Below are 24,099 nucleotides of genomic sequence, written 5' to 3'. Positions count from 1 at the left end.
CTGCAGAACTCAGACATGGAGAGCTCAATGATCTGCTTGTCTTTAGAACATACTGTATTTAATAATCATAATAAATGCTTAAATATGCAGCAAATATAGAGATATTAGTGTTTTAGTAGAATTAATGATCACATCTGTCTTTTGATTGGTGTTTTCATTTAAATCATCAGACCCAGTGATGAGTTCCCAGTCACAGATTTTATTAAAAAGATTGACTATATATAATATCTGACATTTTATATTCATATAATAGATTAGGTTTTAAACACTGGAACCACAGTTATGCCCAATGAAAGTCAGTTTTTCTGACAAGCAATAACAAATAAGATGCAGTATTTTTTTTAAAAATAAAATAATGTGCACACATATAGTGCATGCATGGATCTAGAATTCAAAGCTGATATGATAGCAATCAAATTTTAGAAGAATTTACTTGATTGTAACAGCTTCACTTTAGGCTGGAATACAGTATCTTACAAAATATCAGATGAATCACTCATTCTGGGAACAAAGACTTTTGAAGGCTGTCAGCCTACTGACATTTCAGGCTTATAAAACATATGAATCAAACTTGTTCAGCAGTGGTGGTCCCAAGAAGGGTTATTTTATTTTTGAGATATACTTTAAATAACTGAAGAGCAGTGGTAACATATTCTTCATGAAAACAAAGGTACGATGTGTTTTTTTTTTCTTTGAAACAAATAAATAACTTTTTTTCAGGCTTAAAGAATGAGGCATAATGCAGGGACCTGTTTATTATAATACTATTTGCAAAAGACCTATGCACCATTCATTGAACCTTGGAAAACACTTGAAAATATGGGTTACATTTGCAAACTTCAGTGTATGACATAGAAATCTGGCAAGCTGCCTGGCTTCTACTTAAAGGATTGTCATTCTGGGAAAAATAAATTTCTCTAACTAGACAAAAGTCAATGTTTTCATGTTTTACTGCAATCAAACTGATAGAGCTGACAATTTAATGTCTCAACACTTAAAATATCTGTGGATAATCAGTTACCTCAATCAATTATAAACACAAATCCTTCTATTTTTGAAGCTTGTGTGCCTGTGACTAAGATATAAAACAGTTTGGTGAGTCCCTTCCCCCACAGCACCTCATCATCCATTCCCTGCCACCCTCCCAATATTCCTGCTTTATTTTTAGCTATGCAGATATTTTATACACATTATGCATCTGGAAATAACTTTTAACAACTCAACTGTGATCAAATTTAGAATCTTTTCTTTCACTGTCCTGTTGTATTTAATTTTATGGGTAGTTTATAGACTGTATGCCTGTCAGGAAAATGTGGAAGAGTTCTGGCATTCTAGGTGAAGACATCATTACAAGTGAAAAAATGCTCAAGGCTTTTTCAAAGTGGGTACTAAAACAAACATTTCCTTTCTCTGACTCCAGGGGATGCTGGTAGCTACCCAAAACAGACAGGTATTTTGGGGTCAAATGGTATAGTGCTGGCCCCTCAGGATTTCTTGGCAAATATACCAACTGGCTTACTTCTGGAAACTAATCATAATGATGATGATGATGATGATGATGATGATAAAGCAAGGGAGGCAGTGGCAACAACATAAAAAGCTGCCTGAGAAATTGGATTCCAGGAAGCTCTTGATTTGGTGGAGCTGTCAGGTTCAGTTCCCTGAGCTTTGGTATTGGTAATGATGGGAAACTTCAGACAATTTTAGAAATCTGTTACTATTAAGATGCTCTGCGGTGTTTCTGCAATGTGAGAATAGGTTTACTGGGGCACACAATTGTTCTTTCAACATGGTAAGAACTGATGTGAGTGGTTTTACATTCTTAACAGGTAATTACAGTGGACAGTCAATAAGCCAATTTCCTTATTTGAAATATTTTTTACGTATATATTTATGTGTGGTGTATATGTGTGTGTAATAGACATACACATTCACAATCACTGCTTCCTTTTTTGTTTCTTTGATTATTTGGGGCTTTGCAATCAAACTAAGCAGAGTTTTAAGACCCTTGGGGCAGCATCTTTTAGTTCCCCGTCAGGCTACGTTGAAAAACAATCAATCTTGCTCTTGCGCTCACTTGGCGGAAGTGCCATGATGCGAATTGTGCAGTGCTTTGCTCTTGCCATGCAGCCTGGGTGACAAAACTTTTTACAAGAAGCTGACTGTATTTGGGGTTATGAATATGCAATGACTCTCATTAGTATTGAAGCACCAGAGCAGGGGCTGACATCCCCCACCACTTTGAGTTGCTGCAGAATCAGCTAATGAATTGTCTTGCTCTTTCACGCACACAGTCTGCTGTTGTGGCTCCTAAGTTCTGAGGGGAGTTGCCCAGTTTGAGAAGGTCATTGATTTAGAAATTGTCAAGATCTACTCTTGATTTTGTGAAATAATGTTTAGACAATGCTTAGATTTTTGAAACAGAAGAGCACTAAACTTTGCATAAGATAATACCCTGAATAAGAAAACTTAGAGACATGAGAATGCATATATCTACTTATAGCCACCACTGTGTATAGGTGTGCTTTCATCCTGCATCACTGTACAGTTCGTGTATCTATGTATAGATGAAGTAAAATCATAGAAATGTGACATTCTGTTTGTTTGTCTATTATCCTTCCAAATAGAACAGAGATGATAGAAAATCTCCAAAATGAATACGGTAGAAACAAAGCTATTTCGTCAACTCTTTACCATATTCTTTCTCTTTTATTCCTGGGTCTCTGCCAAACATTTTGCAGCTCATACACATACCATCTTTCATGAATATGTTACTGATAAGGATATGTTTCTATCCACTGATTAAGATATCTAAGCTGATTTGCAGTGTGAAGGGAGATGCAAAAGTGCTCAGAAACCATTTAGAATGGTCCCTTTTCAATAGAATAAATTAAATGTGTTTTTCCAAACCCCTCCTCCCTTGAAATTTTCTTTCAACTTGAAGAGAACTTCTGTGGCTTGCTGCAGATTTTAAAATATGTATTGAATTGAAATGGATAATATATACTAGAAGGTAAGGGATATGTTGTAAGCTGTGCAAATAAAGTCCTTATAGTCAGGTGCTTGTTCTATGGTCAGTTATTTATCTACAGTGGAAAGGCACCCCTTACAATGAAGCAGATATATGATATTTTTGTAGAGCTTTAGAAGGTAGTAATATAATTTTTGTATCTGTTTGAGCCATCACTAGAAACAAGAAAAAACTAAAGCCCAAGAGCATATACATATAAGAATATCAATATTAGTGCAGCTTAAAATAAATGCAGTCTGACAAAAGTGGCTCAGGCATCATACATCAAACACTTGTTACTTCTGCTGGCCTTAGCGACTGCACCTGACTAAGAACAAATCAGTGATAAAAATCTCAAGAAAGATGAAACCAGTCTGGGCCTTTGCAAAGACCATCAGTCATTTTATAGAGCAATAATATTATTTGTTCAAACAGTCCTTGGTTTCCTATTTAATGGACACAATACACCCTCCACTCTTAGACCAAAGCTACCAAGGGAAATCTTTTCCTTTTTTCTCTTTTATTTTCCCTTCCCTTCCCTTCCCTTCCCTTCCCTTCCCTTCCCTTCCCTTCCCTTCCCTTCCCTTCCCTTCCCTTCCCTTTCCCTTTCCCTTTCCCTTTCCCTTCTCTATTTCCTTCCTTTCTCTCTCTCTCTTTCTCTTTTAAAAAATACTTTATTGTTGTTCAATTACAGTTGTTTACATTTTTCTCACCCCCCACCCCAGCCAAACCCACCTCCCTCCCTTGCTTCCACTCTCCTTCCCCTTGGTTTTGTCTATGTGTCTTTTATAGTAGTTCCTGAAAACCCTTCTCCCCACTGTCCCCTCCCCCCTCACCTCTGGCTATTGTTAGATTGTTCTTAATTTCAATGTCTCTGGTTATATTTTATTTGCTTTTTTCTTTGGTTGATTATGTTCCAGTTAAAGGTGAGATCATATGGTATTTGTCTCTCACCACCTGGCTTAGTTCACTTAGCATAATGCTCCCCAGTTCCATCCATGCTCTCCCAAAGGGTATAAGCTCTTTCTTTCTCTCTGCTGTGTAGAATTCCATTGTGTAAATGTACCATAGTTTTTTGATCCACTCATTTGCTGATGGGCACTTACATTACTTCCAGCACTTGGCTATTGTAAATTGTGCTGCTATGAACATTGGGGTGCATAAATTCTTTTGGATTGGTGTTTCAGGGATCTTAGGGTATAATCCCAGTAGTGGAACCACTGGGTCAAAGGCAGTTCCATTTTTAGTTTTCTGAGGAAATTCCATACTGTTTTTCACAGTGGCTTCACCAGTCTGCATTCCCACCTACAGCGCATTAGGCTTCCCTTTTCTCTGCATCCTCTCCAACACTTCTTTGGTGATTTGTTTATATTGGTCATTCTAACCAGTGTGAGGTTCTATCTCATTGTGGTTTTAATTTGCATCTCTCTGATGGCTAGTGATGCTGAGCATCTTTTCATATGTCTCTGAGCCTTCTGTATGTCCTCCTTGGAAAAGTATCTGTTGAAATCTTTTGCCCATTTTTAATTGTTTTTTTTTTTTTTTTGTCTTCCTGGAATGGAGTCATATGAGTTCTTTATATATTTTGGAGATCAAACCCTTTTCCAAGGTTTCGTTGGCAAATATGTTTTCCCAAATGGTTCTCTTTTTATTTTAATGCTTTTTTCTTTAGCCATGCAGAATGCTTTTTAATTTGATGAGGTCCCATTTGTTTATTCTTTCCTTTATGCCCCTTGCTTTAGGGGACATATCTGTGAAGATGTTGCTGTGTGGAATGTCTGAGATTTTCCTGCCAATGTTTTCCTCCAGGACTTTTATGGTGTTACAACTTATATTTAAGTCTGTTATCTACCTTGAATTTATTTTTGTGTATGGTGTAAGTTGGTGATCGAGTTTCATTTTTTTGCATGTAGCTGTCCAGATCTCCCAACATCATTTGTTGAAGAGGCTATTTTTGCTCTATTTTATGCTTCTTCCCCCTTTGCCAAATATTAATTGGCCATAGAGACTTGGGTTTATCTCTAGGCTCTCTGTTCTGTTCCATTGGTCTATATGCCTGTTTTTATGCCAGTACCAGGCTGTTTTGATTACAGTGGCCTTGTACTACAGTTTGACATCAGTTATTATGATCCTTCCTGCTTTGTCCTTCTTTCTCAAAATTGCTGCAGCTACTCAGGGTCATTTATGGTTCCATATAAATTTCTGAAATGTTTGTTCTATATCTGTGAAATATGTCATGGCTTATGGGTTATTTAATAGGGATTGCACTTAATCTATAAATCACTTTTGGTAGTATGGCCATTTTGATGATGTTAATTCTTCCAGTCCATGAGCATGGTACATGCATCCATTTGTTTGTGTTTTCCTTTATTTCTTTCTTCAATGTTGTATAGTTTTTTGAGTATAGGGATTTTACTTCCTTGGTTAGGTTTATTCCCAGGTACTTTATTTTTCTTGTTGCTATATCAAATATGATTTTTTTTCTGATTTCTGTTTTTGATGTTTCATTATTAGTGTATAAAAATGCCTTTGATTTCTGAGTATTGACTTTGTATCTGGCTGTTTTGGCAAATTCATTTATTAGGTTGAGTAGTTTTTTTGGTGGAGTCTATCTTTTCTTTCTTTTTAGATATTGGACACATATTAGTACCAATCAGAAATGATCACATGACAAGGTAGTAAGTTATTTAATTTCATTCCTAAATCTGCATTCTTGTTGAACTTCACTGCCAGTATAGGGTTTAAGAAACTTACTGTTTTAAAGTTCCTATATATTCAGAAGTAAAGTGCCTGTATAATCACAAGAACTTTCTGATTTTGTGTTCTATTTTCCTAGGTATCCAAACATTTTTTATTATAAGACAAAGGTCTACCTAAATATGTCAAAATAAAGCATTCAACACATGAGGCACACACTCAGATTTTAAAATGTAAAAGTGTAAACAGATCAGCTGAATTATATTTAAGCATAAAGTACTACTCAAATTTAATGGAAGTATTAGCCAATATCTGTTACTATGGATATGAGAATCACATTGTAAGTGAAAATATTTTAGTTTTAATTATAACTATGATGGTTTTGATTTGGCTCTGTAATTAGCACTTATATCCTAGACTGTGCAACTGCTGTGAAAACATTATTTATGGAAGGTTTATCCAAATATAATTTGACACTTGTTGCCTTTATCAAATATTGGAGTCTAATAGAATAAAATGCAAAGAATTTGTGCTTTTGTGTGCTTTGCTGACAATCATTTATTATAACTCCTTTTCTGCATATGACTACAATACAATTGTAACAGCACACACAGCAATATGTTACATTGTTTCTATTCATGTTATGGTAAGCTGTTCTGTTACATACCTGCAATAGAATTTGGACACCTGTAAGGCAACATCAAATATACATGTGGATTTAGGCGATTATTTGATTCCTCTTTCTATACTCTGTAGCATACATATGCATAATTAATATCCTGACATTGTTTTATGCTGTTTAACTCAGAATTGGGGTATCCTATAGTGGACCAAGCACCAGGAAATCAGAGGCACATGCTTGTGCAATTGCTCACTTGACCAATGAAACTCTTTTCCTTCCTCCCTTCTTTCCTTCCCTCCCTCTCTCATAATAGGGAGGGGGAAAAATGAGAAAGGAGACTTTGATTAGTTCACCTAAAATTTTGCTAGTAAAAGCAATTTTAATTTGAATATTCACAGTTTTGTGCCTTATGGCTTAGTGTTATTTTATTTTGACTTATATGTCCAGGAGGAGGGTACCATAACTTTTCTTTGTTTAGGACCTCTATGGGTCTTGGTCTGAACTTGAATGAACCAAAGAATTTACCATCAGCAAATGTTAATTTATACATTTCCTTGTTAGCCACAAATTAACACTTATTGAGTATGATCTGGGTGCTGGGAGTGGAAAAAGGTACATTAAGGAAATATACAATTCAGAAACTAGGAAGTTTACAGTGTAACTGGGATGAAAGTTCACAGAAGACATGATGGATATTCATTTGCAGGGCAAACTGTCAACAAATATACATTGATTTAGTGCACACTAAGTGCAGAAATGTTTAGAGCTGCCATTGAGATGTGAGAACAGTCTCAGCAGAGACAACTATAGAGACTCTTTATATGAGGCAAGTTCCTACCTGGATTCGGGAGTTTAAAGATTTTATTAAAATGTATTAAATGTGGCTTTACTTTGAAGCAGGATTTAAGTGTGTCTCAAACTAACTTTATATTAATTTGAATGTAATATTTCTTATAAAAGTGGCATAATTTGAAGTGTAAAATTGTGTGTTTGTAACATGCTTTTCATTTTTCTCACTTAAAAATTATATCTCTTAGTAGGGAGAAAAAAATACTTGTTAACAAAACCACCATTTTAAATGTAAAAGGAATATAAGCATGGGAATATGCATTTAAAAGATTAGCATAACATCATTTTAAACAACCTTTTTTCTTCATTAAGATTTTCCCTAGTAGTCTTGCCTAAGTACACGTATAAATGTTGACTCCATATTGATGCCCAGCAAAATTATACAGAGATTTCTAAGTTCTATATCACCATAGATAGTCATTGTATACTCTGAGACAAGGGAAAACTTTTATTCTTTAACAGCATTCCCCAAAACTTATGTAGCTAATTGCTAGCCATAAGCCTGGCTCTCAGTACAACTGTAAAGTTGTCTAATTTCTACCTCTTTTCTTTTATGCTCTAATTCTTACCCTTCTCCTGCTCTCCTTAGATACTAATGATAAAGGCTTGAGGTTTCTCTCTCCCAGGTAATTTGCCTTTCTAATAGGAGATTATGGGGTTTGATGTGTGTTTGGTATATGGCAGGCACTGTACTGGGTCCTTTCTTTACATATGCTATTGCAACATATAACTCTGTATGGATGTAAAGAACACTGCAGAGAAATGTATGAAGTGAATTGTCAGGGTCACATGAATAGCTAGGTTTTGAGTTCCAGTGTTTCAGATTCTAAAGCCTATCCCCTTTGAATTACAGCAAAACATTTTTAGACTTTCAATCATCTATGCTGGAAGTTTAGACTCTGTGCCTGTTCCACAGGAGAAAAGCTTTTTGTCTGGAGCATTGCCCTGATGCCCTTCAAATGAGGTGAGGTGGGTCTAATTAGTCCTTCTTACTCATAAAGCCAGTTTTGTATTGTTGCACCTTCAGTTTTTTAAATGTAGGCTCATTTGTTTTGAGGTGGCTCTGTTGTGTGATGAATAGCATATTGGACTTCTAAGCTAAGCTTTGTTTTGAATTTATTCAATTAAATTCAATTTAGTGAACATTTATTGAATGCCTGTTGTTTGCCAGGCACTGTATTAGATGCCAGTGGTACAAAGACAGTTTATTTAGGGAGATGTTATAAATAAGTATAATGTAATTCACTGAGTGCTATAATAGATACATATGCAAGGGAACATGGGAACATGAGGGAATAATTAATTCTAAGGAAGATGTCAGAGAATGCTTTATTTGAGCAGAACTTTGATGGACAAGAAGTAATGATTTGCCAGAAGGGTCCTGGATGGGTTGCTAAGTTTGTTGGAACATTGTCTTGTACACCAAAAGTCTGTGGGTTTGATTCCCAGTCAGGGCACATAACCTAGTTTCAGTCCCAGTTGGGGCACATATAGGAGGCAGCCGATTGATGTTTTTTTTTTCACATAAATGTCTCTTTCCCTCTTCCCTCTCTCCAAATATTAATAAACATACTCTCAGGTGAGAATTTTTAAAAAAGAATTTTACTGAAGGACAGAAGGAGTTTGACCATTTATTTCAGGTGATGGGAACAACATAAGCATGCATGTGAATACATCCGTTATATTTGAGATATGGTAAGAGTGGTCGACTGTAACAGTTGCCACAAATTCTACCTTTTCCTACAACCAACTCCTGACAATGTAATATTTAAGATCCTTCCTTTAAGAAGTGGAGTCTCTTCCCTTATCACTGAATTTGGGTTGATGATGTGACTTGTTTTGGCCAATGGACACTAGCAAATGTGAAACTACCAGAGACTTGGAAAGTGTTTAGGCATTGGGACTTCTGTGCTTGGGACCCTGAGGCCATATTGTTAATGAGCCTAGGTTATCCTGCTGGAGACTAAATGGCCACCTGCAGGAGAACAGGTTCTGGTGACAGCCTAGTAACGACTACACATGTGAGTAAGATCATCTTGGGTCATCTATTAACCAGATGATCAACCATTTGACCACAAACACATGGGAGAATCCAGAGGAAACTTGTTGTCAGCCCAGTCAGAAAGACCCAGCTGATTTGAACAATTATTAACTAAATAAAATACTATTATAGTCAGTAGGTTTGGGGTGTTTTGTTATACAGCAAAGCTGATACAGAGAGGGTCTAAGTAGAGTTCAGGGAACGTGGGAGGAGGCATTGGCTGAAGATGAAGAGGATGTGTAACATTTACAATATCATGTTAAGAGGTTTAGATGTATTTTGAAGGACCAAGCTTCTAAACCTCATTGATTAACGTACCACTTTTATGTTTAAAAAATATCTGTATACTACCTAATTACTTTTTAATTGTCCAGTTTTTTCATACTAAAGTTATTTAAAAATCAAACTCAATATTAACTTAAAATCCCAGTTTGATTTGTTAATTCTACTTTTCTAAACCTATTAAAATAGATATATATTTTAAAAGAAGGTCTGTGTGCTGTTAGAAATCATTTTGTATATTATGAGTGCTGCATTCTTGGGTTTCCTGCTTTAATCATTATGGCTCATGAGCATGCAGAAAATAATTTGAAGTACGGAGGCTGCTGGTGCGAAGGAGCGAGGAGGCTACTGCAGAGGTCCAGGTGGGATATGGCACATGGTAGACTCAATGCATTCCTGAGGAAGAAGAGAAAGGGCCTGGTGACAGAGTTGATATATGTGTGGTGGGAAGGGGGGAGTGTGAAGTACCCACTGAGTGGATACTATAGAGAAAGGGAAGAGGTAAAAAAGAGATATAACAGATCTCTGGTTGCAGTTGTTGAATTTGTTAGTAGGTTATTTGAAAATAGAAGTTGATTAGGCATTTGCATGTATGGATCTGGGCTGAAAATGTTATTTTTGAAATCATCATCATATACATGATAGTTGAAGTTACAAGAGTAGATAATGTCAAGAGGAAGTGTTTAGTGCAGAGATCTTTAGCCTTTTATTTTTCTCATCCTGATTCTTAAGGGCTATGACTTACTACAGCTGGAAATAGTGAGTGGTTCATAAAGGTGAACATTCTCATATGGAGGTGGAAAGTGTCTGTGTAGTTTGAAAAATGTCCTCCAAATGATTTGATATACTTTACCCTTCACCCCCCATTGATTTAGTGAAATGAGGACTGGGCTGAGGAATAGGAAATTGTAAAAAAGAGACAGATTGATCTGAGAGGTAGACCCCTCTAAGAGGAAAGAACCCTTACAGAGGTGAAGAAACTTTAAGATGAAGGGGCAAGCTGTGGTACCAATTTCTGCAGAGAAATCCAGTTGCATGAGAATGATTCTTTAATCAAAACTTGCTCATCTAAGTATAGTACATGGCAGGTAATGGGGGCATAGTAAATATTTGGGTAATTGATTTATATAGAACTGTTTTGTGGTTGAAACACTCCATAAGTCCTAACTATTCTAGCCAGACAGGATTGTAATTGTACTGCTTTGGACTCCAGTCAAAATCAAAGTGAATTTTAAAAATTTTGTTTCTCTGTCCATGGTCAGTGTCTTAGAAGAGCACCCTATTGGGCATCATAGTCCTCATCTCAGTGCAAAGCAGTGTTTCAGGCTGTTTTCAGGAAACAATGTCAATCAACAACTCTGTGGCCACTTCACACATGGTGCTCCTAACCTTTGCCACCCATGGTTCCCAGAAGTAAGTTAGTTGCCTCATGATGATTTGGGTTGGTGGAATGAATATATGCGTATTTGATTTGCAGAACTGAAATACCATCGGCCTATCTGGTTCTCAGGTAATTTTTATACTCATGTTAGTAACTTCTTTTATTATTATTATTTTAAAATGACATAAATTTCTCCCATGCTTTGCCTGTAGTTAAGGAAAGGCTCCAGATCAGGACAGCAGAGTCTTCTCAGACCGTCACTTGGGGGCTGTGCATCCTGCTTAGAGTATGCTCAGCAGCACACACTGGTTTGACATCTGGCATTCACGACTCCTGTGAGATTGGCTTCCCCCTAAATGTGCCCTGAAAGCATCCCTGCTGTGCCCCTTCTGTCCTAGTGTAAACACATCACAGGAAATGAACAAGTAAAGACCCAGTTTTCCTGAAGGAATCAAGAAACCCCCTCACCCAGCTGGAAACCCTGGCTTTGGTGTCCAGCTTCAGGAAATTTGACCACCCATTTGGGTAGAGGGCGTTGTCTTGTGGCATCTTAGTGCCTTTTTCCTTTCAAAACCTCAATGTGCTGTAAGTTATTCAGCTGAGGAAAATTGCTTCAGGGCCTTTAAAATGTGAAATAAGGGTTGTCTTCCATCGTAGATTCATTAGTGTAGCTGGATTCAGTTATTTACAGTTGTACATTTGACACTGTATTTACTGAAGTAGGAGACTCATTTTAAAATTATTGAAGCAGTCTAAAGCTAAGCGTATAAATAATCTACTTTCACTTGTTTGACTATGAAGATAAAATATTAAAATGATTAAAGAAAATAGGTACATAACAAAGAAGTTAAGACATGAAAATAAAAAGAGGAAAGCCTTTTCACTTTTCCCTTGCTATCTTCCCAGTTCCATTTTTTGCTCTAGCCTAATGAATGCATTTTAAATAAAATCCACACACTCTCTTTGCTCTCTGTCTTCCTACTACTACAAATATCTGCTCAGCCCCTCTTTCAGATCCACTTCAAGGAAACACAGGCTTAAAACTCCCCCCAACGGTTTTGTCTGAACTGGCTGCCATTCTGCAGCACACGCTGGATCCAACTGCTAGATGGGGGAACCTAAGAGGTGAGGGAGCGAGGGGCAGCCAGCACTTAGCCAGTGAGTCAGGCGGGCCTGTGTGAAAACAGGTAGGTGAGCCAGAAACTAATGAGAAAAATAGGGGGTCGTCGCTAATTTTGATGTGGGGAAATCTGAAAGGCTCTTCTGTATGCCAGGGTATTTGAATATTTGGCAAACAGCTGGCTGGGCTCTGGGAGAGCGCCTCTTGATTTGCCTCCTCAGATGTTCAAAGATAAAATGAGGCAGCCGGCACGCCAGCACATAGCTCATAGCCTTGCAGTCAGTTTTGAATTTAGATTTGAATTGTGATATCAATGTCATGGTGGCACATGCTTTGAGAAAGTACTTACAGAGAATAATTGAAAGATTCAGTGTGAAGCTTCTGAAAGCCGTAATTTAAAGTTCCAGAAGCCTCCATATTACTCTCGCCATTAAAATTTAAAGTGACAGAAGCACAATTATGATAGCTATTTTCTTAAATAAAATCATATTTCTACCCCAAGTGAAAGATTCATTGCTGTTCACTAATCTCTGTCAGGAGAACCAATCTTGGTCATGTCCAGTGTCAGCAGCAGAGATGGTTCGCTTTATCCCGCGGACAATAAACGACACCAGGGAAGCAGAGCTGGAAAGCCTCCTTGGAGGAGCTGGACTTGCAGAGGGCTGATTTGCATGATAATCACCATTATGGATCTTCTCTGGTGCCAGCCTCCGCACTTACCCAAATGCAGAATAACTTTTCATAGCAGCTGAGAAGCCCAAGTAGGGACTGTAGCACACATTTTGCCAAATCTGAATGACGTCAAAAACTGTTAGTTAAGAGGGTTGTATAAACTGCACTGAGGAATAGAGACTTGGAACATAACTTTAAAACTTGACTTAAAAAAAACTGGTAAAGGATATAACTTTAGGGACTACTATAAGATATGAAGCACCTCCACCTTTTTTCTGAACTCACAGAAATCTGTTTACAAGAGTAAACATATATACCAAAAGCATTTGTTTACCAGAAGGACGTCTGTGGCCATTGAAATCATGACATGGAAATAGATCAGTGGAAATACAGAAACATTTCCAGTGCAGAAATTTCTTTATCAGTTAAAAGTATGGACCTAGACTTTTAGACTATGAATCTTTTCACCAATTTCTTTGGTCCGTTTGATTTTACACTAGACTGCATTGTGATTTGGGGAATACAGTGTAATGGTAGCTAGAATTGCAATGAAAAATTGCACAGGGCCAGTCAAGCTTAAACCAGTGTTATTTATGAAAAACTTTATTCCTTAGGGTTCCTAGGGACAAAGGAGCATGTGCATCAACTAATATTATGATGCACGATGTTGAACGATATAGAGTATATATACATCAATACTAATCTAAGCAATGTCTTATAAATAATAAATCATATAATTTCTCAAAACTATCACAGTATGATAAAACATTTACAAGCAGGTCTTAGTTTTACTGTTTTGTCATGACTTTAGCACACCACTAGCACTGCGGTGGTTTGCAAGTTTAGTTTTTATTATCTGGCTTTAGCCCTAGAATCTCTCCACCTTTTTATAGAACTGATCACATGATATGAACTCAACTTTTTTTCCTTCATCCTTGCCTCAACTCACTGTGGCTTTTCCTATTTCTTCCATTTTATTCACATCTCAGTAGGAGGCATCCACGTTCACTGTGTCCTTGATTCTATCACTGTGCCTAGACTCTTGCTGTAAATTATTTTGTCTTTTCCACTTACCACATTTGATACTTTTTGGCCTTGCCTTTAAAAAATGTTTCTTCCCTAAATTTCCTACTCTTTTTCTTTTTTAAAAAAATTTTAAAAAAGATTTTATTTATTTATTTTTAGAGAGGTAAGGGAGGGAGAAAGAGAAAGAGAGAGAAACATCAATGTGTGGTTGCTGGGGGTCATGGCCTGCAACCCAGGCATGTACCCTGACGGGGAACTGAACCTGCGACATTTTGGTTCGCAGCCCGTGCTCAATCCACTGAGCTACACCAGTCAGGGCCTTTTTCTTTAATTGTTCTTAACTTGTCTACTTTCTTGCTTCTTCTTACCATTTACCCTTTTTTTTAAAAAAAAATTTTATTTATTGATTTTTAGAGAGAAGAGAAAGGAAGAAGAAAGAAAGGGAGAGAAACAGCAATCAGTTGCCTCTCACATGCCCCAAACCAGGGACAGAACCCACAACTCAGGCATGTGACCTGACTAGGGATCGAATTGGCAACCTTTGGGTCTGTGGGAGAATGCCCAATCCACTGAGCCACACCAGTTAGGTGGCTCACCACTTACTCTTTAACCTGTTGCAGTCTAGCCTCAACCACCACTGATACTGCTGTCACAAAAACTATACTCCTACTTTTCTGCCCTAGAGGGAGAGAGACTTAGTTACCTGGTAAAGTTGGAGTGAATGGGTGAGCCCGTTCAGCTTACTGCCACCTTTTTTCTACCCAGAGAATGGTCTGCTTACTAAGAACCCACATTCTCCCTGAGTCTGGGAGCCCAGCCCAGCCCAGCCCAGCATGGGACTGGCTTATGGAGATGCCTACATCTACAGTTAGACAGCAAGGCTTGGTTTGGCTTTCCCACTAAACTACCTCCTCTACCTTGGCCTCAATTAATATTAAATATTATATTTTAGTCTCTCATCTTTTTAATTTTTGTATTACTCCTTAACTTGTTCAGAACCCAGGAGAAAAAGGGGGTGTCAATTGGGGAATTGCTTGGAAACCTAAATAAATACAATAGGGATATAAAGCAAAAAGTTAAAAAGTCCTCTCTTCCTAGTATTACTTTCCAGAGGGGCTTGGTTTCCCCTCCTCCTTCCTCTCTCCCACCCTGCCTTATGAAGATATAGCAAAAATGTGGCTTTTTGTAAGCCAGAAAGTGGACCCTCACCAAGAAGAAAATCTACTCACACCTTGATCTTGGACTTCCCAGCCTGCAAAACTGTGAGAAATAAATGTTTGTCTTTTCAGTCACCCAGTCTATGGTGTTTTGTTAGAGCAGCCTGAGCTAGTTCTTCCTGATTTCTCTATGCATATAAAAAGGTATATGAATGTAAATATGTAATAGAAATATTTTACCTGAATATCATGTAACTGAAATATACATGAGTACATATTTACACTTATATATCTCTAAAACATATTGTTTTATATAATATATACATTTATATATATTTGTATATATACATTCTGTATACATTTATTTATATACATATAGCTGTGTTTTTCCATGAGTGATAACACACTATACATTTTGTTCTGCATCTTCCTTTTTTCACTGAACACACTTTTATGTCAGTAAATACTGATCTACCTTGTTATTTTTAATGGCTGCACAGTGTTCTATGGTTTAGATGTTTTTTAATAAAACCATTCTTCAACTGCTGATCATTTAGATTGCTGCACATTTTTTTTTTTTGCATTTACAAACAATGCTACAGTGAACCTGGTAGCATTCATAATTTTTGTGAACTTGTTCTAGTGCTTCTGTAGAAAAGATTCCTAGGAGCAGAACTGGTTGGTATCTCATAAAATTTAATAGATTAATAACAATCAGAGATTCATAGATTGGGAAGGATTCTGAGACAGCTCAGAGTTTATCCCAAGGAAGGATGTTCTCTTTTTACTCTGACTTTGAAAAGTTCAGAAAATGAGACTTACTCTTCTTTTCAGTGATGTCTACCAATGACTTAAAATTGAAATAGACTCTAAAAGAAATAGTAATAGTTATGATACTCCAGCCAAATGAATAGGAACTGAAAGTGAAAGACTAAATCCTAAAGTAATACTTTAGTGAGCCTGGGTTGCAAACCAATCAAGCAACAGAAGATACAGGATTATCAGAGTTGTGGAAGCCTCAGATGTTTGGATGAACTTACATTGACACAATTGGGAAGTTTACACTTTTATACTGCATGTAGAGTAGCAACAGACTCAAGACTGAAAACCTATCCCACAAGATGGCTCTCAACAAACTGGCCCCTTTAAGCTTTGTCTCTGTCACCAGGAAACAGGTGACCTATTGAGAGTCTGGCCAGACTCTAAATCTGGTTCCACCACCTACCCCAAGATGCATCAGGCCTGAAGGAATAGTTGGACTGTTTCTGTCCCAAAGCTGTTTCTTTTGTTGGGGAGCCCATGGTAGCTCCTTTACAAGTTGACCTAAAGATAAAAAAACCCCATGATGCAATATGAAAGAGCCGTGAGATCCTGACTGCTCTAGGTAGCCCCCTCTAAAGCAAGTGGGCTTTGTTTGGAATCTTTGCTACACTGTGATGACCTATGTGGGAAAACCCTGTACATTTTGTGGGCTTGGCTCTGTGAGCAGATATGTTCTTGACTGTCACAATTTGTACATTTTTCTCATTCAGGGCACACATGGAAACACATCTTCATTAGAAAAAATGCAGAATGAGTAGCAAAGATGACCATGTTTAACAGCCAGGAATTTTCACATAATGTGCACATTTATACAGCACTGCAGAAAGAACCAGGCAGCCAAGCTATGTTAGATCATTTCACTGCTCACCAAAGAGATTTGAAATGAACTTTTAATTATTACTGCTGATTTGCTATGGCTATATTCCTAATATGAACATCTGATTAGGATTAATCTTCTTTAATTGATGAATAGAGCACTTAAACTTGCAGGGTTAAATTTGTTGTCATATATTGGCATATGTGCTATATTATATTGGCACATGTTATATATTATAACTTTTTGCTGGAGTACAAATTATAGGCACTTATCTGTTTTAATTTTGAGGTCACTGCTCTTTCTCTCTTCACCTTTGTGTGGCTTTTTAGATTTGTTAATGGAGATAGAGCAGGGCTAAGTGACTATTAAATTCTTTTTTTATATACAGTAAAACCCATTAACATGGACTTCACTAAATATGGAATTTGTGATAATGAGGGCAGGGCCTGGGTTAAAGTTTTCTTTTGCATGGTCTCTGAAGGAAAGCTTTGCTGAGCTAATAAATAGTATAAATACAATTGCAGGAGGATGGCACCATTACTTTAGGAAGCAGTCTTTTTAAGCACTCTAGAGAAAGGCCTTGCAGGAGAAGTAATGAGGTAGTGTGGCAGAATGGCATAGTGCAAAGACTGTGCCCCTTACTAGCTATGTGACCTTGGACAAATTACTCAGTCTCTCTGAGTATCTTTCCCTCATCTGCAAAATGAAGATAGTTATCTAATTTATGGGGTTGCTGTGAGGGTTAGATTTAATGTATAGAAAGTGCCTGGTGTGCAGTATGTACTTCATAAATGGAAGATCATTATTACCTACCTAAAATAATTGGTGAGCTAATGTCAAATACTTCTAATTTTTTCACTAAAGCAGGGCTCCTGAGTACTTTAGAGTTTTGTTAACCTAATCTGAAATACTGCTTTATTATTATTGTTAACTGAAGGACGACCCCAACAGTTTGGTGTGGAGGTAAAGCACGTGCTTGTACTTTGGAGTCAGACCAACTCAGGTTTGTAAGTAGTTCTATCACTCATTAGCTATGTGGCCTTAAGCAAGTTACTTATCACTCAGGTTTTATTTTCCGATTTGTGAAAATGGCACAATAATACCTCTTGGACTTTTATGAGGACTTGCTGAGATAATGCATATAAAGTGTTCAGCCCAGTGATTTTCATGTAGTATATTCTCAAATGTCACATGTTACTATTATGATCTTTTTTATAATTGTCCATTCTTAAGACTTTTCATTAATTCAAGCTTGTTGTCTTTAGTTTACCTAATTAATGAATTTTACTCTAGATATAATCTCCATCCTGATAAAAATTTTAAGTATGTAAGTAAAAAATTATAAAGAAGCAAAATGGCTATATAGATAGGTAGAGTAAAAGAGGAAAAAATAATGTGTTAAAAGTGGAAGCACAAGGCATTGAGGTAGACTTGAATTACTGAATAGTCAGTTTTGTGCATTCTCTTCCTGTCCTTCATGAAAGGTCTTTATATTAGCCAGGAAGAAATAGAACTGTATGTATACAGTAGTATAAAGTGTAGACTGGTGACCAGATCATGTCATTCATTGGAGAAACAGTAAATCCATGTGCAACTTTATTTTCATTTTGTTGCTTTCCCCTATGTTTCATAGGGGATGAGACGTGCAAGCACTATAATGTCCTGCATAGAGACTATAATCTATCCTCCCCTTAATGACAGGCTCACACAGTTTGTCAGAATCCATCACCTCAGTAGATCAGACTATATTACTTCGATGACTGGCAAATTGGCGCCACTTGTGGTTAAATGAAAGCAGCCAGGTGTGTGTGTGTTTATTAAGTACCCTTCAATAGGAGAAATGTGTTTTATTGAAAACTGTCACCCATGGTATTTTTGTAGAAGCAAGAAGTACTCATCTTCCTCTGGAAAGACATAAACATTATTTTTCATGAGGTTTTCAGCTATTACAATACAATCCACAACCATGAACATGTTATAAAAATCAGGTGTTTTTTTTTGTTTGTTTTTGTTTTTGCATGGTATGCATGCACAATGGAACCTTGAAATAAAAACTAGAGGGCTCAGAATCAATACTACTGGGGCATGTGCCTTTGACTGTCCAGGCTGACCAATTTAAGCAGATAATTTTAAGAAGTCAGTTCTTTAAATTGACAACCAATGGTTTAAAATATAAGAGTTTTTTATATACATAAATACACAAGTCAGAAAAAGCCTTTTGTTAGACCATATTTTCTTAAGATTTGGGTCTGAAATATTACCACTCCAATGCACACCATATTAATTAGTTGTATTACTTCAGTTTTTTGGAAGTACCTAATGGTTAGTTGTTAAAGTATGGCATTATTTGCCTGGATTTGCATATCAACATGAGCAGCAATAATAACTAATTTTTATAGAATGCTTGCTGTATGCATATTCTGTGCTAAAGCTGGGGATATAATGGGAAGCAAAAAAAGTCTTATGTTGCTAACAACAACTTGAAGTAGGTATAAACAAACAAATTCAAACAGTTTAAATAATTTTTCCAAGGTTAGGTAGCTAGTAAGAGCTAGAAATTATAGTGCTCTATTAGTTACAGTAGCCTAACCTAAATCTATGTTTGAGAATCCAAAATATAGTGGTTTAAACACACTAGAAGTAGCAGCCTGATGAAGTGGAGCTGTCATATCAGTTCTGGACTATGTTTGCTTAAACTGTTGGGTAAAGGAGAAAGAAACTTCCATCTCACTACTCTCTGCTGTCCCCAGGGATTGGCTTAATTCACTTGTCTAAAGATACATAAGCATTCTCTTTAAAGGCATTTCCCTAGATGTTGGACTCCTAACTTCTACTCGCATCCTGCTAGTCATACCAGCTGCGAGGAAGGCCTGAAAATATACTTTGTGGCCACGTGCCTCTCAAAATCCAGAGGTTCTGTTAATAAAGGAAAAGGGGAGATGGGGATAGTTGGCAGTCTCTGAGTCACATGCTAATTAAAATCATTGTTTCAAAGTGAAGTTTTGGCCACAGACTTGGACAAGTGACAAATGATCTTATGACTTTGGGTTATGCCTACTACATTCATTATTTATTTCTTTTCAAGTAGTATATCAAGGTTATGTACCTAGGTATATAGTGTGTGTATGATATATTTAAATATTCAAAATATGTGAGATATTATTATTATATGATTCTACAGTGGACTCTGATCATATGCAAGTGCTAATGCAAAATTTCACTGTGGAAGAAGCCCACTGGCTTTAATCTTTGGCAGGAACACTTGCAAAAATGCCCAGGATTTGTCTTGCTTATGTCCTTATTCTGTAAAGATTTCAGTCTCAAAGATCTATGTTATAAGAGCTGTGTTCTTAGAAAAATGGCTTTGTAGTAATAAAATTAAGTTTTCAGTGAGGCATGTATTCAATACACAAATCATAAACAACTCACACCCAGAACTTCAAAGTTTCCTAAAATTCTTTTTTATTTTAATAATATTTAGACATTTACTGTAGAAAAATCAACTCACATGTATTTATTGAGAATATACTTAGATAGTAGTTATGTTGAGATGAACCCACAGATTCTTACCCAGGTATCTCCTGGAGCTACAGGTACTTGGAAGAGATAAGCACTAGATAGACCTCAAGTACAAACACATATAATCTTATTTGTTACCTGGGGCTCCCCTCCCCTGCCTGTGAACCTGATGTAGTCTCTGATGATCTCAGCTATCCGTATAGAGCTGTTTGGAAATACTATGTCTTGCAAAGATAGGCCTCCTTGGTCCCTTTCTCTGGGGTCCATCTCTAGCTAGATGAGGTAGGAAAAAAGCAAAAAAAGAAAGAGAAAAGTTTAAGTTAGAGCTAGTCTAATTAGCCTTCCCTAGACCTTATCTAGGGGGCTGGTATTGGGGAGCATCTCCCAAGTGGGAGGCAGTTTCAGACCTATTTTGCCTCATTGGCTTCAGAGAAGTATAGAGAAGCAATCCAAAGGGAGAAACCCAGAGACAAACTCCAAACAGACCGCAGCCTACAGAATCTAAAACTTGAACATTTTCTCTTGTTACACAAAAAGCTTTTTCCTTTTCGAAAGGTTTAGTTAAGTCCCGTAAGTAGATTCAGCCATCTCCATGGGGCTGGAGCTGGGGAGTGGAATAAGGGTAGAGAGAAGATGGAAACAGAACTTTGCTGTCCCACTAGAGGTCAATATCAAGTATTTTGGAGGCACTATAGCATGCACAGGACATGGCTCTTCTCCCAGTTCTCAAAAAACTAGCAGTCTGCCTACGGAGCTAATGTATGTGAAAACATGTAGTGAAAACCAAGTACTTAAACTGTGGGATATTGATTATTCCAGAGGAATCCCAATAAGGGATAAGTCAATGTGGATTTGTTTCTTGGAGAATATTACTTACATTATGTCACAAATAAGTTGATTAAAAAGGCAGAGCTAATCAAGGTAGAGTAAAGGGAATGAACAAAGATACAGAATGAGCTTAGAGGGCAGTAGATCTTTGTGTCGGAAGCAGAGACTTCATGTTGGAGATTAGGAAATGAAGTGGAATACCTCAAAAAATCAGGCAGGGGTTAGACTATAGGTAGTCATGTAAGATATTTTAAAAAACTACGTTAATGTTAATCTCTAATTTTTTAATGGAATGAAGTAAAGATTACTTCATTAATAAATTAATAAGTGATTGACAAATGAATGCATAAATAAGAGATAGATATTGTAAACACATTGTAGTGTTAGAATTTGTCTGATCTGGGAAGAGGGGGTTCCTATGTAGGATCTCAGCAATATAGGTTACCAGGGAACAGGAGGAAGTCAAGATTAGGTGTATGAGGGATTGAGAGCCTGGCGGCCCTAGGGTTGGTCCCAGGCAGCAGCTGGAGTCCTGAATAGAATCTGGGGTGGGGTTGTATCAGGCCTCCAGTGAAGTAGATTTAGGTTTGGGGCAAGGCACAAGGCATTGTAGAAAATGGGAAATCTAGTCAGGGCAGAAGCTCTGGCCCAGTAGCCCAGTTCTGAAGATTGGGCTAGTGTGTTTGGAGTTAGTAGGAAAATAGAGGGAGAAATGATAATGAAATGTGGAGCAAATTCAGTGTATTTGTAGCCAAAAGAGAAATTCCAGTCATGCTATCTGGTGGGCTGAGGTTGCTTCTCTTTTGCCTTACTGATGAGGGTGGGCTGAAGGTCACTGCCACTTTGAGCCTCTTAAGTGGATACTCCAGGGACCCTCACTCAGAGGGATTCTGAAATGAATAGCAGAAGTGGAGTCCCAGTGGAAGCAGCATCACTTTGAAGGAGTTGAGGCTACAGCAGAGGAGACCTAGCTGGGCCCAGGAGGCTGTCACATTCCAGGATGAGGAGGACAGGGTCTGACAAAGGAGAGGGAAGTTTTAGTAGAAATTCAGAAGAGAAGAGGACTGGGAAAAAAACACTTTCAAATTAAGAAGTAACAGGCTTTAGTGACAAGTTTGATATAATGGGTAGAGAAGGAAAAACCTAAAGTGATTACACCTGGATTTTAAATGTTCATGTAGTATGACATTTTGCTCATGAACTAAAGAGCATTTTAAACACATATACAATTACTTTGGGCCTATTTTTAAAAACCCAAATAAATAAAGTATATTCATAAGTAAATTCAGTGTGAGGGCTAAACTAACTTGTGTGTTTGTTGCCTTTATATTTCACTACAGTGGGTCTGCAATGGAATGTTTCAGAAAGACAGTAGCCTGAGAGCATGTAAACGAATAGAAAGATTTCTTGCAAAGATGTCTGTCTTTCCTGGTCTAAGATAGTGTTACTAATATACATGGGCATAGATATGACTAAAAAACCTAAGGTGGGACTTACCTGTATCTTTCTATGCTGCCCCCATGAGGGCGGGGGTTGCTACTGGAGTTGATGTTTGAAGTGTGTGTACATGCCTCTTCTATCCGGCTGGTTGGCTCAGAGCCTTTGCTGAAGAAAGTGTGCTCCTGCCTGTCCAGATTGCTTCCCCACAGGCTTCTCTATTGGCAGCCGTTGCCCAGCCAGCCACTGTGGTGGTAGATAATGGGGCACAGGCAGGGACTTCATTCACGAAGGGGTAGAGCCTGGGATCTCAGGAGGAGTTTTATTCCTGTTTATCAAATGAAGGAAAGAAAATACAGAATCCTTACTTTGGTAGGGAAAACTTGTTTTTCAAAATGCACAAATACGTGGTATTTCTGATTCTTTTACCCCAGATCTGTGCCTGCAGGTGGCATGGATTTCAAAGTCATTAATTTAAGGTAAGGACAGAAAACTTTAAATAGCATTATCACCACAAAAGAGCCTGTATTCTTACTATATTTTTAAACTATTGAGCTAAATAATTTTAGTGATTCCCCAAAAGCCCAATCATTGTACTGAGAAGTTGCTCTTAAGCTTGGGTTAATAATTTGTTTCAATTTTGTTTGCAGATGTACAGTCTGTAGGACAGGGGTAGGCTGAATACCTGCTTCACTGAGTACCTGCTTCAAGTCACCTTATGCATTTTCTTATTGGAAAAACAACCATTGGAGAACCATCTTGCTCCCTTCAGCAAAAATGGAAACAAATCAAGATGCTAAGATTGCCACAGTTGCCAGCAGTTAATGATGCAGGTGTTATGCAAGCAAGCTTCAGCAAATGAAGTTACAAGACAGTGTGCCTCACCAGCCAGAAATCAGGAAAGATTAAACCTATCCCTTTCATCCAGCTGCTCCTTAAATCAGTGCAACCCTTCCAAATTAATTTGTATTGAAATATGCATTGCCTCTTCAACTTAGCTGAGTACTTACTATGTGTGAATCACTATAAAATAGAGGAAGGAAAATGAGGGAAACAAATAAGATGTGGTCCCTGCCTTCAGTGGATTAAAAATTAGTTTCAATGCACATTTTTGAAAACCTTCTGCTGTTAATTGTGTCTCCAAGACAGGGAACAAATGGAAACATATAGTCTATAAGTATTTTAAGTTCCCTTAATAAATAACAAAATAAAACCAAAAACTCTTATTGTGAACAATTCAGGACACCTTAATTCAATTTGTTTTTTGAATTCTGATAGGTAGGATCCTTTTTGTCGATTCACTAAATATTTGGTAGACTTTAGAGACAGTAACACGTTATAGTTGGAGTCAACTTGAATTAAATTCCAACTCCCCTTAGCTATTGATTGTCTGTTGGAAAACTGTATTGTGTTTGTGCATTTCTTGGAAAGAGGGGAGATGAATTACATCTGTTGTCTCTATAGGCTTCTTCTTTACCTTCTATGCTTTAGGAACCTGCTGCTCTCTGTGAATCATTAGCATGGAGAAGAGGAAGGTTTGGATCAAACTTGGGAATCCTTACTCATGGACCCAAGATAGGGCAGGGAAGGAGCCAAACAAACTTGGAAAATGTCTCTATGAAAATCTGGCTATTTCAGTATTCATGGTGTTATCTTTTATGCTCTATAAGTTGAGTAACTATACAGTTTTTCTAAAAAATTATTTCTGATCTGGGAGTAAGTCATGATTTTTCCAGTGTCAAGACACTAATATAGTTGTGGACACTAGATATTTTATGTAGTGTCTGTGACACATTTTAGTATGTATCAGGCAATAATT

At 37.3% G+C, this 24,099-nt stretch overlaps 1 protein-coding gene across 1 annotated transcript in view; it reads left to right on the top strand.

Moving 5' to 3' along the window:
• LOC118499366 (serine/arginine repetitive matrix protein 2-like) overlaps positions 1 to 23,819 on the top strand; it is a 191,596-nt gene extending 167,777 nt beyond the window's left edge. The window contains exon 8 of the mRNA XM_036020071.1: positions 22,931 to 23,819. The gene's annotated coding sequence lies outside the window, so the exon portion shown is untranslated. The remainder of the gene's footprint in view (positions 1 to 22,930) is intronic.
• The last annotated feature ends 280 nt before the right edge of the window (positions 23,820 to 24,099 follow it).

This window comes from Phyllostomus discolor, chromosome 3, assembly GCF_004126475.2.
Source record: "Phyllostomus discolor isolate MPI-MPIP mPhyDis1 chromosome 3, mPhyDis1.pri.v3, whole genome shotgun sequence".
In the NCBI taxonomy this organism is placed as follows: Eukaryota; Metazoa; Chordata; class Mammalia; order Chiroptera; family Phyllostomidae; genus Phyllostomus; species Phyllostomus discolor.
The sequence above is the reverse complement of the archived record's forward strand: the minus strand, read 5'-3'. Positions and strand labels throughout refer to the sequence as shown.